Raw genomic sequence first — 14,524 nt, 5'->3', positions numbered from 1 at the left:
TTTCTATTAATTTCATTGGAAGTGATTGCAGAACTACCAGATTGCACCTGGTAGTTCCATTTGTATCCACATTGTAACACACTCGAATTATTTACATAAACTTCTCGAAAAGTGCCAAGACAAGAGAATACAGTTTGTTGAGAGCACTACAGGCATAACTATGTATTAAAACAAAAAAAACAGCCTTTGCCTCTCCTGTAATCAATTTTGCAATATTTTATCTTCTTTTTGAATATGAAAGAAGAAGAATGCCTGTAGTTAAGATTTCCTTTCACCATGTTTAAATGAAGCTGTATCACCACTGCAAGCGAAGTCTTTATAGACAGCACTTATTAGAAAACCATCATTTAAACTCTCGTATTTAATTCAAAGCTGTCCTTTGTCAGCTTAAAAGCCATAATAAATGCTCATGCTACACAGATGGTTGTTTATCTACTGTGTTCAATCAATAGGAAAAAAAGATGAAAGAGAGGAGCAGTGTTTAAAACCAGCCCCGTAGCCTTTGATCAATAGCAGCAACACATCCTGTTGCTATTCCCAAATTTTGCCTTCATTATCGATTCCAGCTGACATCTCTGCATAATTACTAGACCAGGATGGCAGAACACATTAAAAAAAAAAAAAAAAAAAAAAAAAAAGGTCCTCTGTGCTGAAACTGAGGATCTAATTATTATTCTGGATTTTAAACATTGTGGATAAACCAGAACTACCACCCGCTGGGTGCGAGGAATTACATTTCCCTCTTCTGGGGACAGAGTTTCTGCCACCATGTTTGAAACCAGACATTGACTCCTGTGACTGGCTGATGCTTTCGTTTCATGTACTTCCTTCAGCTCCCTTGACGTGTCACTCAGAAGGGCAACTGCAATTACAGCTCCTGAGCAAGAGGAGCCTGGCCCCTGGCAGGGACGTGACATCCACGAGTGTGGATTAAAGCTTAGCTCATTTTCCTGGAAGCTCCTATCTCTTCACCTTGCAGTTCGTGGATCTTACTAACATTTCATGCTCACATTAAATGAACTTTAAAAGTTTTTGTTGCCCTTGTATCTCTCGCCAACAAGCACAGCTAAACTTAAGCCCATGCCAGGCACAGTGATAGCCCTCAAATAGCTCAAAAGCATTCTTACACTTTGCTCCTGGGGTTGCTTGGTCTACCGAGAGGGCTCAATTTACCCCTGGTGTAACTCCAGTGAAATCCATGGACTTGGACCACAAATGAACCCGTCTTTAGGATGGCCACTGTTGCAGCCAGTGGCTAGTGCTTTCCAGGACCCAGGCAATTTATTGCACCAAGAGGTTCAGTTGAAAAAAGCACTCCCAGCTTCTGTTGTGTTGCCTGGAGGGTACAAACAGCTGGCTACCGGAGTATAATTAGAGCACAGAGGGGAAGGAAGTAAAAAAGAAAAAGCTTCCTACTTGAGGCAGTGATTATCATTCCACTGCGGGATTTAAAACTACTTAAGACAGTTTTCAGTCCATGTTACCGTATGCACCCATCAAACAAGACGCTCACCTGCCAAAAAGCAAAGCAAATCATGGCGCATGAAAATTATACAACAACTTGAAAACTTAGTAGAAATCTTTTACTGCTAATCAGACCTTACCTTTTATTGACAATAGGGTACTATCTTTCAGGTCGATCTTGCAGAAGTCAAGGAAAGCACGGTTGCTTCAAAGAAGTAGAAAAGGCATTCACTACTCGGCAACGCATTGAAATGAAACCTCCTTGCTAAGGCTGTACAAAGCTTTCCTGCTACCATCTGCTTTGCCCTTTGCTATATGGTTTTCCTCTACATACACCCATTTTACTAACATCTCATGGGGATGATCATCCTTGTTTCATTCATTGCTCTTCAAAGGATTATAACACACTTGTCAAGCCACATGCCTGGGTAGCATTCAGGCACGCAGATGACTTATTTTTTCAGTCCTCAAAGTTCTGCTTTTTGCCAGCTTTTTACACCCTCTAATCTGTTTTTCGTTTTACTCCATGTTGGTGTACATGAAACACCAAACATACACCAAGGAATAACATTTCGGCTTATGTAAAAGGTCACAGTGGTATTGAGCTGAGTGGATTGGACAAGTTTCAGAAACTGAGAACATGCCCTCAGGAGTTATGTCACATTTTAAGGAACAGACCCTGCAATTCTTCAGAAAAATCCTTATCCATGGGAAATCCAAGGGTTTCAGCACTATACTAATTGACTCATCACGATCAAGAGCGTACCACTCCATGAAAGGAGCGGAAGAAAGGAATAAATATAAATAATTGTTCTCAATCAAGGTGATCATCATGCATTTGATGAGTCACTCATGGGACCAACTGCATATTTTGCTTTTCTCCTTTCTTCTTCATAAACCTCGTGGCACACTTACTTAGAAAATATCAGTTATAAACTGTGTTGTACTAAGATAAGCAAAAGGGGTGGAGTGGGGTGGGGAGGAAGGAAAGGAGTAGAACTGTAACCCACAGTAAGTGAACTGCTATTAGTTCACCAGAAGAAGTAGCTACAACTTCAGAATCTCCCATCGGTCATCCAAAACAGATATGGAAATCTACAGCTGTATCAGATGTTTCTGGTAAATATAAGGAACCAATGCAAGCATGACTAATTCCTGATTTTTACTCTTTAACCCCGAAAAGACATTCCTTATTCCTCTAAAATCCTTTACCCGCAGATTTAGGCACGAGGATTTTAAGAACACCAGAATGGAGAGCAGCATGCCACAAAAAACAGTGCTTCCACCCACACTCCTGCTCGCGGAGAACCACCCCACTTGGCTCTTCTCAGCTTGCTTTACTGTAAAGGAGATGAGACTGTATTTCAAGCCAGCAGAATTACAGGATGCTGGCAACTAATCTGCAGGCAAACAACAACTGAGCTGCTGATTTCTTCTGGCTGATTTGCAGCAGCACAAGGAAGATTAAAAAAAAAAAACCAAAAACAAAACCAACAACAAACAAAAACCAAAAAAGCAGATGCTCAATATGAGCAATATATATTAAAAAAGAAAACCATTTTACCATTACAAATAGGCAGCACATCTACTGTTCCAGATGTGTGCATCCTGGCAGAAAAAACTGATGCAGAAAAATTTAGCTCTTTAATTTAAATCTGGAGGTCTCATTTATACCTTTGCACAACCATAGGGCTCAGTCCTCCAACCACTTTTCCAAACTGAATGGTACTATACTATCCTGTAAACACATCCCTGATTAGGACGTTAGTCTTTTGACTTGATAATACAATAGCTTTTAATAGATTCAGATGGGTCAGCTATTATGCTGAGCAAACTAAACTCTTCATATAAATTCTTTTTATATCTGAAATGGAATAAATGTTGAATTCACAAAAAAATCCACACATATCGTGACTGATGACTAAACAGCAGCCCTATAATTATGCACATTGCTGCAACAGCTATTTTATTCTTGACAACGCAGAATCTTTCCATGCTATGTTAACACAGAGGGCTTTTTAAATATATGTAAAATTATAAACCATGCAAAAATCCTTTTATGACTCTAGGATTTTGGAAATGCAAATAAAACAAGAACATGAGAGGGCATTTCATGCAAGGAAATGGCACACTAAGAATGAACATACTGAAGAAACTGCCTTCTGTCCTCCCACTTGCAAAGTAAGAAAAAAAAAAAAGAACATCTGGCCTGTAACCACCACAGATCTCATGACTAACTTCCCATTTCAGCTTTAAAAGAAGGTTGAGATACCCTGGAGACGGGTGCCATAAAAATCTGCATTGAGGAGTAAAGAAGAACGGATCTCTATAAAATAGGGATCCAACACACGGCTCCTTCAGAAGGATGGAAGTTTTCCCATCAGCTTAGACAAAGCCAAGATTCAATCTACAGTATTTCAATTTGTATAAATTTTTACAAATTAAAAATGTCTGTCCCTCCAAAGCATTTCTCATAATAACCAAAATTCATTGAGCCATGATCTACAGGCAGAGGTCTCATTAAAACTGACTGGGTTTAACATGTGTTTGTCTTGCATATCAAAAGAAGAAAGAGCATACCCTAACAACCTGAAAGGTATTAATACCAAGGCTCCAGAAAAGCAGATAAAGCCAATATTACTTCAAAGAAACACTTGGAAGTGACAACCCTGTATCCTTTCCCACAAGTAAGAAACTGATCCCATGGCTTACATGGCTTCCACCGAACTCGGCAGGACTCCCCTGCACCTCACAGCAGGAATGCATCTGCCCCTCAGAGCCACTCTGTGCTGGGGCACCCCAAACGCTGACCTGCTAACCACCCTAACTGCAAAGGCACCATGAGCCTTTTGACAGCTCAGCCCTTCCTCTGAGGATCCCTGATCAAGAGAAAAAGACTGCGACCGATGCAGTCAGGGCTGATTTAGGGTAACCCCCAGGCAGCCTCCCATGGCCTAGCTGCTTCATCATGCATACAGGTAGAATTACAAAGCTGCTCACACTGATGAAAACCTGGGCTGTAGGCAGAAGACAATACGGGAACCTGCCAGCAAGCTATTTTGAAGCTTTCTCAAGAAAGGTTAGCATCAAGAGGTGCGATAAGTGCACGCACCAGAAACAACCATGGTCAAATTTGGCCCACCGACGATTTTCTCAGTGCACCTTCCAGTGCGATAACGCTGCCTTGTGTCGTCTCTCAGACATGGGGCGGGGGAGCTCGATCAAACACACAGAACAAGGGTACAGTCAAAAAGCTGTCCCACTCTCCTGGAAGAGGATCTGCTCAGAGAGGAAGCCGGCTGTTTCTGATTATTGAGAGAAGCAACAATTCCTGGCTCCCTGTCACACATTGATGCCACCAAACAAACTTCTTGGCTGGTTCATTGCTAACTGAAAAATAACAGAGGAACCAGTTTATGCTCAAGACTTCCCAAGTTGTGACAACGATTTGACTCCTGCCAGTGCTACAGCAGATCGGAAGGAGAGGTCCTTGCCTTGCCCAATGCAGAACTTTGATTGTTGAAATAATTAAGACATACAGACGAAAACATTTGAGTTGGTATGAAGTTGCCAAAAAGAAGAAAACTGTCCTTTATCATCAATACATTTGATATCTTAAATACCAAAAAAAAAAAAAAAAAAAAAAAAAGCACTCAAAATGTCTGCACTGCCCAGGCAAATCTGAGGTAGAAAGACACAGTTTAAACTTTAGGGGAAAAAATAGTCAATGAGTCTCACAAAAAATGCAGATGTAGAGAGACCTTTCATTCTAGTAGCTCTGTAAAGCGCAGCTGGTTTTCACTTGGCAGTTCAGCTTCTGCACATTAAAATAGCCGTTCTTTCCACTGTCAGAATTGGCCATGCTTTAGTTTTTGATTTACAGCTGTCCCCCTGGCCCATTCCCATTACCCTCAGCAGGACTTTGATGGAATCTGAAAATTCACAGCAGTGTAATCACATTGCAGCGCTGCTAGATGGCTAGCATTTTATTAGCTATCATCAAACAAATCGCTAGGCCTGCACCGTAAAGTATCACTGGGCTTTTGCAGAAATGTATGCTCAGCTCTGGTCAAGCCTGGTATCTAGGAGGAATGTCACCCCTTGGGCAAGGTCTGGCATGCAGCACTGAGATATCTAACCTGCATCTTCGATGCTTTTGGAGATGCCAGTCCTCAACCCAAAGGCACATGATGTGGTAAGGCCGAGTACAGGATTACGGCCGTCTTTTAAATTCCGTGTGGAGGTAAAAAAGCAACAAGCTGAACAACAAAATAAATCTTTTCAATTTGCAGCCTGCTTTAGTCCTCTATGCCTGCCATTAACATTTTAATCATTACTCAGACGATCAGATGCAGGCAGCATTGCAATACTTTCCATGTCTTACTAATCCAGTTACAGCTGCTCTGGAAGGCTGCGGCGAGCGGCTTGAAGAGCATGTGAAACTGGCTTTGGATTTTTATCAACCATTTGAACATACGAGGAAGAGTTATGCACAACAGACTCCTGATAATGGTTTCCAAGGGCAGTGTTTTAATCCAAGAATCACTCTACCCAATAAACTTCTGCTAGCCTTAAACACATCCTTCATCCTTCACTGTATTTGGGTATGACTTACTTGTCTGAAGACACTGCTCCAAGGAGAAATACCTTCCAGGAGACCTGGGTTCAGAGACACCCCTGGGACTGAACTGAATCTGCCAAGTGTCAGGCTTGTCCCAGCAAAAATGCAGCCATGCACTGTGGAGTGGTGTCTAGGAAGAAGTGCAAATAGCTTCTCACTGTATTCAGTTTTTCCATCTGCAAGACATATCAAGTGAGTAAATCCCACCACTGCACAAGCACACAGATGAAAATACACGAGCAGCCCTTAGACTGACACATTGGCTCTAAGCCGCTTCACCAACACAGAACTGCCCAAGGCTTCAGCCTGAACCAGAGGGATGCAGGCTGAGGTGCTCTGAAGCCTCGCTTCTGCAATCGAAAGAATACGCATCTCATTCAGGACACAAATAATTTTTGTAAATTCCAATTTTCGTCACAGCCCTGTACAATGAGAAATAGATTATTGCCCCTGTGAGCAACATGATTCTCAGAGAAGATCCTTTTCCTGTTCATTTGCTGGGATCCCCCTTCCAGAGCTACGGAACTGGCCCAGGGGCACGCCTGCTTCCCAAAGCGGCAGCACGGTTTTTCAACTCCCAGCCAGGCCCTCTACCAAACAAGAGGTCTGTTGTATTTTTCCTCCCTACCCCATCACCACCACCTTTAATTGCTTGACTTCATTCATTACCTCTGGTACTCTGAAAAGCTTGTACAAGCCTGGCGATGTACTTCTGCAACAAGAGCTCCAGACGACATCAGACACAGCCGTAAGCCACCACTGATGTACAAGGAGTTTCTGCAAAGGTCTGGGGCGTACTCAGTTGCAAACCAAATTTTTGACAGGGAAGAACCAGAACCAGAGTTGGCCTCCAGGACTGTCCATGTGCTATCATGCGCTTTCCTGAGTGAAGGGTACTTGCCAGATGAACCGTAACGCTCCCATTGAATAACGGAACCGAGTTCTCCAAGATCCCAGCACAAACACACAGATCTCGATGCAACCGTGTTTTTAGGGGGAGGATTATTCTGCACCATCTCACTTATTTAGCAGGAACCACCACAGTTCTTTTGGTCATCCGTCCACGTGTGAACCTTACAAGAGCATCCCTGTCTGCATTTCTGTTTGTTGCATGCCCTTCTTTAAACTCACAACATGTGGTAATATTTTAAGTCAGTCGATAAATCACTCCCATAAAGTTAGGATGATCCGTGTCAATTCTCCAACAGTAAAACACCCTACACATCATTTCTAATTGCTAGTGTAATTTCAGGCCAACGCTGGTGTTGTGGAGCATGAATTAGCTACAGAATAAGGCTTTTTCCTCTGGTGCACATTAGAATTAGATTAACTCTAATTCCCTCTACACGTAGGAAGTGCACCGCTTGTTCTCAGAGACATTTTTCTACCCCCAACCAGGTCAGCCCTGTTATGTTAGAATACAATCCTTCCTCCTAGTGCTGCAAGGACTGCATTTGGCACAGGAATTCTCGGCTCTATCGTTCTCAGCTCACTAGCTGTTAAATGAAAATAATAATTACTTGATTTTACCTTGTAACAGTATTATGAGGATTTAAATCAGCGATAGTTGTAAAATGTTCAGACAGTACAGTGACAAAGAACCATTTAAGCGCCTTGAGAGATAGTCAAGTGCCGAGTTCATTTGTTTGGTATTTATATGCGTCTTCAATACCAGCCCTATATTCCTAATGGCTATTTTAAAATAGGAAAATATCTGCTGGCCAGGGCTTAATGCTATCTGGCCTCTGAATGTATACCGTATCATCTGAGCCTTTCTCTCGGATTTCTTTTTTTTTTTCCTTTTGTCCACATTGGTTAGCAAAATGAGTACAGTGACTGCCCATCTGCTTCACCTCAGAGCTGGATGTGTCCGCAGCCCTGTCCACCTCTCCCCTTCCCAAACAGCCACCGAAGCCAAACGGCTGCTGCCAGGTTTTGGCTCCCTTACCGGTTGTGATTATTCAGCCTGTGGCTTCCTTTCACATGCATCCTGCACACATCCTCCTGTGGAATTAAACTCAGGCATGCATAGCTGCTCTGCTATCTGCTGTACTTGGAGCCAGGGAATGCAGTCCTACTTGTCCTGCCATTTTGTAGGCTTCTCTGGAGTTAGTAAGTTTGTCTGTATTCACTTTGACAGGTCCATTGCTCTACACCAGATCCCAGCCCACTAATCTTTTAGAGACAAAAAACCCTAATGCCCAAGTTTCAACTACACCTTCTTTAATACTTTGCTGCATCCTTTCCACTTTCATAGACAAAAAATAATTTTCCAGCCCTCCCCCACCCCTGGACTGCAATAGTAGTTACAATCTCTCCACCTATCTACTTTTGTCAGAGATATGCCCAGAGACCCCAAGAATACCATGGCCTCACCAAACTATGAAGTACGAAAGCAAGCGTAGATGGCCGAAAGCACTTTATCGCCCTATCAAAGCGATGCGCCTGGCCAGAGATGAGAGAGGCTGAAGAGCAGCTAATGTTAACAATAAATTCACTTTCCTAGGGACATTCCTATCTTTGTATATGTAATGTTATATGAAACCAAAGTCTCTCCTAGAGCGTTTCCAAGATACTTGACATTATCCTGCTATCATAACTAGAGCTCCAATCTCAAGCTCTTCATGCTGAGTTGAAGGCATGGAGAGTCACAGCTGCAGCCTGAAGAACTTCAAGATGAGCAGACCCGCTGTGTCTTTCCTCCTCTTTCTTCCCCAAACACTTGGTTTTCAAATGGATTCGCCCAAAGTGCTCTTTCTCATCTGGCAGCTAGCAGGCACTCCACTAACTTCAGCTAAAGATTTGACTCCAAGTGTGGAAAGGTTTCTCCATATGTGGGGACTCAAGAGAAGGAACATTATCACCTTGGCAGAAGGCAAGACGGTGCTGGAAAGATGACCCAGTCAGAAAGGGAGCTATCTTTTCCTTCGTACATAGTCCAGTGACTGACATGGCATTAAATCAGCAGTAAGGAACAAATCCTTGTTTTACACTGCACTAGCAGCGGGTGGCAGGATTAGCGGTCAGTTAAACTGTCTACTACCCAAGAAATCACAAAGTGGCCCATGTGGCTGCTGTACATTTACTCACCCAGCGCTTACAAACCGTGCTGCTCTTCCATGACATGCCAACTCTTTTTTGTGTGTAAAGTCAGCAGGGGAATTATAAAGTGATTTTTATTTCTGAGACAGGGGGCTGCAGAGGGAAAGGAAGAACAAAGAAGCTTCCTTCAAAGCTGTTCTTTAAAATAACTCCAACAGAATAAAAATAAATAAATAAAACCATAAGGCAAAACAGAAATGCGACTGATGTAGAAAACATAGCCTGTGGGGCCGTACTCCAGCTACCTCAGTGCCTTTCTCTGCAACATAACTCAAGAACAGCAACACTGCAGAATATATTAAAAAATAATAACCACAAAGTAACACTGCAGCCTACCTAGCCCTGGAATGTCCAACTTAGCAATTTTTAAAGCTCATCTACTTTGGTCAAAAAAACACTCAAACCCATACTCTAATTCAAATATGTATGTTTAATCACTGCATCTTACCGTACAAAGTGCAAGCTAACCACACTGCCACGTTAGCATGAGTGTGGACAGCAAAGATAACAGCCTTCAATCGTTATTAATATTATTTAGAAACTGCTTCCCAACATCAAATTTCCAGCTAATTCTCTGTGTCTGTTCTTATGCATTTCCTTCCCCTCTCCACACAAGTTATCAAATTCAGAGCAGTAGCTGAACTGCTGAGAGAAATGAGGGTTTTAAATTGAAATCAAAGAGCAGAATCTCAATCAATCAATTTCTTATGTCCTTGACAGCACGCAGTGCGGACAGCTGTGGATGAAGAAGTGCTTAGCCTGGTGAAAAGGAAGACAGGAACTTGGGGTTTATTTGCATTCCTTCATCTCAAATTGTGGTTTTTGGGGACACTGGCTATTCGCTTAAGATGCTGAACTCCTTGTTTTGAACAGCCGCTACAGTTTCAAGTAAGAGCATGATCTCTACAAAAAGCAGCTGCAAATAAGGTGGTATCAATCTAACTGACTACTAAGATGAGAGGATGAAAGGAGAAACAAGAGGAGCACCTTTCAGGGAGCAGTCTCGCACACACACACAAATCTCCTTTGGAGCAGCAGCACAGGCCAACAGATGAGCACAAAACCCTCCCACTGGATGGGGGGGACTCAACAGTGCAAAGCCTGAGGTCATCCTTAGTAAGACTTACTCGTGCTCTATACTATAGCAAAGTAGCTTTTGAGTACAACAGTGAGGTCACAAGCTGTGTAGAAGCAGTCCAGCCTTTTGGGGACCTCGGCGTCGAACAAGGCACTGGCTGATAAAGTCACAGGGAAGAACTTTGCTTCAAAAAAACTGACTCAAGACCGAACACATGGCGAGAAGCAAGACCCCTCCATACCAGACACAGCTGCCCACCAAAGAAAGGTCCATCACAAAACCAAACACCACAAAACCCTTCTACAAGGGCTGGACTGTGCTGCAAGGCTAAGGAGGGCATTTAATTGGGAAATAGCACCACCTGGTGACTCCTGGTACTCAGAGAGAAGGAAACGGTCAACTCAGCCACACTGGGACAGGAGGAAAGGAGAAAGGAGCATTGGCTAAATTGCTCAAGTGAGTTGGGAACCAAGAGCCGGGGTAAGGAGGGAAAGAGGACTGCATGATGGAATTACAAGAACAAGACAAATGGGACAGTTGGAGACGGAAAGATGAAGAGTGCCTGAGCACCCTCCCTTGGAAACACGAGCATCTCCCACTACTGTTACCACCTCAGGAGCCCTGCATGGCAAGGAGTGGTGTGAACGTAGCAAAGGCAGCTGCAAAGGGGTGCTCATATCCCACACATAAATCACTGTATTAATGTACCATGAAAGGAAAAAATCACCCAAGCCTGCAAAGTATCAACAATGTTGTATGCCTCAGAGGGACTTTTGGGGGTTTTTTGTTCATTTTTAGGAGATCTACAGCTGTGGGACTTTATAGAGTCACTACCACCCAAACAAGAATCATGCCACTATTTGCTCTCTACTGATCGTTGAATCATAGGATCCTCTTGACCAAGGCATAACACAGACCAGCAGGTAAACCTGCCCTGCCAGATGCCCTGTAAGCGATGATAAAGTGTATTATCTCACACTCCACGGTATGGTCTTCGCTCCCACCACCCCAGTTCACCTTAAGGATCTCTCCCTGTTACTGGCTGGCTAATTCCCAGCTGAGCACCACCACAGATACTTCTGTATGATCACTTCCATGTTCACCACTTCATTTTTCAGGTGAGGAGGAGAAACGAGAGCCCCGGTTTACCATGGGAAAATTCCTGCTGTGGTGCCAAGATGGGTGGTGGTCACCACTCATCACCCCCCTGCCCGCCAACGAAGTAGGAACCAAGAGCAAACTTAGCAGATCTCTCCAGCATGTGAAACCTCAACAGGGAGGAGCTAAATAAAGCCGAAGTAAAACAAAGAAAAATTGCACGTCCTGCTTTAATGCCCATGGAATTTTACCAAGAGGAATATCTGATTTTGGCAACACAAATGGTCAGAGTTTATTTTCTGGACAAACTTAGGAGACCTTTTAATATCTGCACACTGCCATCCTTTTCCTACCCACTCTATCTCAAAATATACATGCAGTCACAAAAATCCACTTGACATACTACTCTTCACACAGACAAATTCCTAATTAAAATACAGTAAAAATCTGTGTGAATATCATCTGCTTAGGAATCCTGATAATTGGCCCTGAACTTGAAAAATTAAGTAAGGGATAAGTGTTAAGAAAGTCAGTGTACCTCACACTGCCAATGATAATGAGTATTGATTGCGAGGGCTGTTATCTCTATAGGCCATATGCACACACACCAGCAATCTGGTTAAATATCATTCATCATCATTGTGCAATGCAGATATCAGAGAAACTAAATTCAATTTTCAGACTAAATACATAAATAACCTGAGGCTTTCATAGTTCAGTAAACATGTTAGGCAACAGCATCCTGACAAATGTTGTTTTTTAATACAGTTTGGCAGCAAAAAATTGCATAAACAATTCTGTGTTATTCTTTCCAAACCAAATTATTTTCCTAAGTGAACCTTCCCCACATATATTTGTAGCAGCTGAAACTTTCAAAATAATTGTATGACGAGGAAATAATCTTTGACCTGAATTGCCATTTGACACAGGTTTCTGTTCATACTCCAGCGCCCTGCATCTTCCATTGTCAAATCCTATCATTAGGGGCCATCATTTCGAAATAGAGACTTGTTAGTCTCACTTACTAAATAGGAAGAAAAAGAGATTTGATATACCTGTCAATATATAGGAGATACTCAAAATCTTCCAGCCAGTCTGGAATTGATAATCCAATCCAAACATTATAGTTTCATATTACAGATTAGAGATTGCCTACAAATCGCAACGAAGTAATTTTCTTTTATTAAATGAAGGCAATGGCTCTTATGCAATGAACTATATATATGCACATCAGCTAGGTACAGCATTTGAGGAAATGGCTCTTGGTGTTCAGTTTACTATTTTGGTAACATAAAAACTGTCCAGCGGTTGCCTGAAAAATTTGTAAGAGGGCTGAATTACCTTCAAATTTGCCTGTCCAAGCTCAGCAAGCAACTCAATTCAATGTTCAGACACTCCCCTCCCAATCTGTAACCACCTCACCTGCAACTTAGTATTGCATTTCATACCAAATGAATGGTATCCAAAGAGGAAGAAAAAAGCCACATAAATTATGAGTGCCAACTAAAACACCAGCTGAAAACTTCAGTGCTGGAGAAAGGAAAGCCTGATCCCCTCTCTCTGGCAGCAATGGGCGACAAAGAGAAGGGAGGCAGAGTTTCGGGGCAGCTATATAAAGACGTTTTCCCTAACAAATGGGAAGCAGCTTCATGGCCCCGAATCTTTGCTCCAAATTAGCGGAGCCCTAGGACAGGGTATGTCACCTACCAGCAACCAGAGGCAAACAACTGTTCCTTGCCCCTCCACTGGCCGAAGGCGGCCAGACACCAGCATCCTCAAGCACTTCAGGAAACGCCACGCAGGTGGGACAGGGGCTAAGGATTTTGTTTGTGGTTTTATTGCCAAAAACTCTGCCTCTGCTTATCAGTTCCTTTTTAGCTGATACAACACGTAAAATCACCAGTCTCTGATGACCATCGAAGGTCTGAGGCAATCGCAGCCTAAAGGCCAGCCAGCTGCTAACAGCATCTTCTTTACTCAGGCTGCCCTTACAATTTGCCAGCCCACCCGTAGCCTTTGGAACCCTGCCTTCGTTACCCTTCCACTTTCCAACACGTGCCTTCCCCCGGGGCATCAGGGAAAGGGGGTGAGTTGAGATTTACTGGAATATGCCATTATTTTTATCTACAGTTAAATGTAGATAACGTAGATAACATACATCTGCATGGACATTCAATGGCATCAAGGAGAGGTCTAAAATCCTTGAAACGGGGGGTTTTCATTTCCTGAATTGAAGTGCAGGATTGGGAATGGACAATCAGAGGTTTGCGTAAACATAAATCTGTGTTAGAAAACTTTTCACCAAACTATCATGTTCAATTAACTTAGATTAATAGCGATTTCATGTTCATTTCACCTGTTGCCTGGATCTGAAGTTCTCCCCGATACAGTAAACATCACCACTTGTTTTAAACAGCCTCATATAAGGACCCACCTGGTGCTTTCCCCTCTGTCACCCACACAAGTAAATAGTACAGATAACAGCAAGCACAGTCTAATAAAACCCAGGGCTGAGTTTATTATCTGTGGGTTTACTGTGTGCTGCTGTGAACTTGCTGAGAGTAAAGCTATCTGCACCGAACAGGCTCATAAAAGGAAGACATTATCAGCGCAAGGCCGTATCCCTTAAGCAGTGAATTCTTGAATGTTTTCACCTCCTATTGATTTCAGCAGGAATGAAACTCAGCAGCTCCTAAAGCTGGTACTAGTGCCAAGGACTTCAACTTTTAGGGAAAAGCCCTTTAAATGAGCAGCAACGGATTTTTTTGCTGTTATCATTAAGGCACCTTCTTCTCTCCACCACAAAAATAACTAAGAAATAAGTATCTAACTTGCAACTGACTCTCAGAAGAAAGTTTTGATTCACCTGGACAATTTTCATAGAATCGTTAAGGTTGGAAAAGAGCCTTAAGATCATTCAGTCCAACCATTAACCTAGCATTGCCAAGGCCACCACTAAACCATGTCCTCGAGCATCACGTCTACCCTTCTTTTAAATACCTCCAGGGATGGGGACTCAACCACTTCCCTGGGCAGCCTGTTCCAATGCCTGACCACCCTTTCGGTGAAGAAGTTCTTTCTAATATCCAACCTAAACCTCCCCTGGCGCAGCTTGAGGCTGTTTCCTCTCATCCTATCACTTGTTACTAGGGAGAAGAGAC

The 14,524-nt window shown here is 42.8% G+C and overlaps 1 protein-coding gene across 2 annotated transcripts in view; it reads right to left on the bottom strand.

Annotated features, from left to right (window-relative positions):
* RAB31 (RAB31, member RAS oncogene family) overlaps positions 1 to 14,524 on the bottom strand; it is a 64,117-nt gene that overhangs the window by 37,363 nt on the left and 12,230 nt on the right. The gene's annotated exons all lie outside the window — the stretch shown is intronic.

Source organism: Nipponia nippon, unplaced genomic scaffold (assembly GCF_047370975.1).
Source record: "Nipponia nippon isolate SJK-2023a ecotype South Korea unplaced genomic scaffold, ASM4737097v1 scaffold_1, whole genome shotgun sequence".
In the NCBI taxonomy this organism is placed as follows: Eukaryota; Metazoa; Chordata; class Aves; order Pelecaniformes; family Threskiornithidae; genus Nipponia; species Nipponia nippon.
The sequence above is the reverse complement of the archived record's forward strand: the minus strand, read 5'-3'. Positions and strand labels throughout refer to the sequence as shown.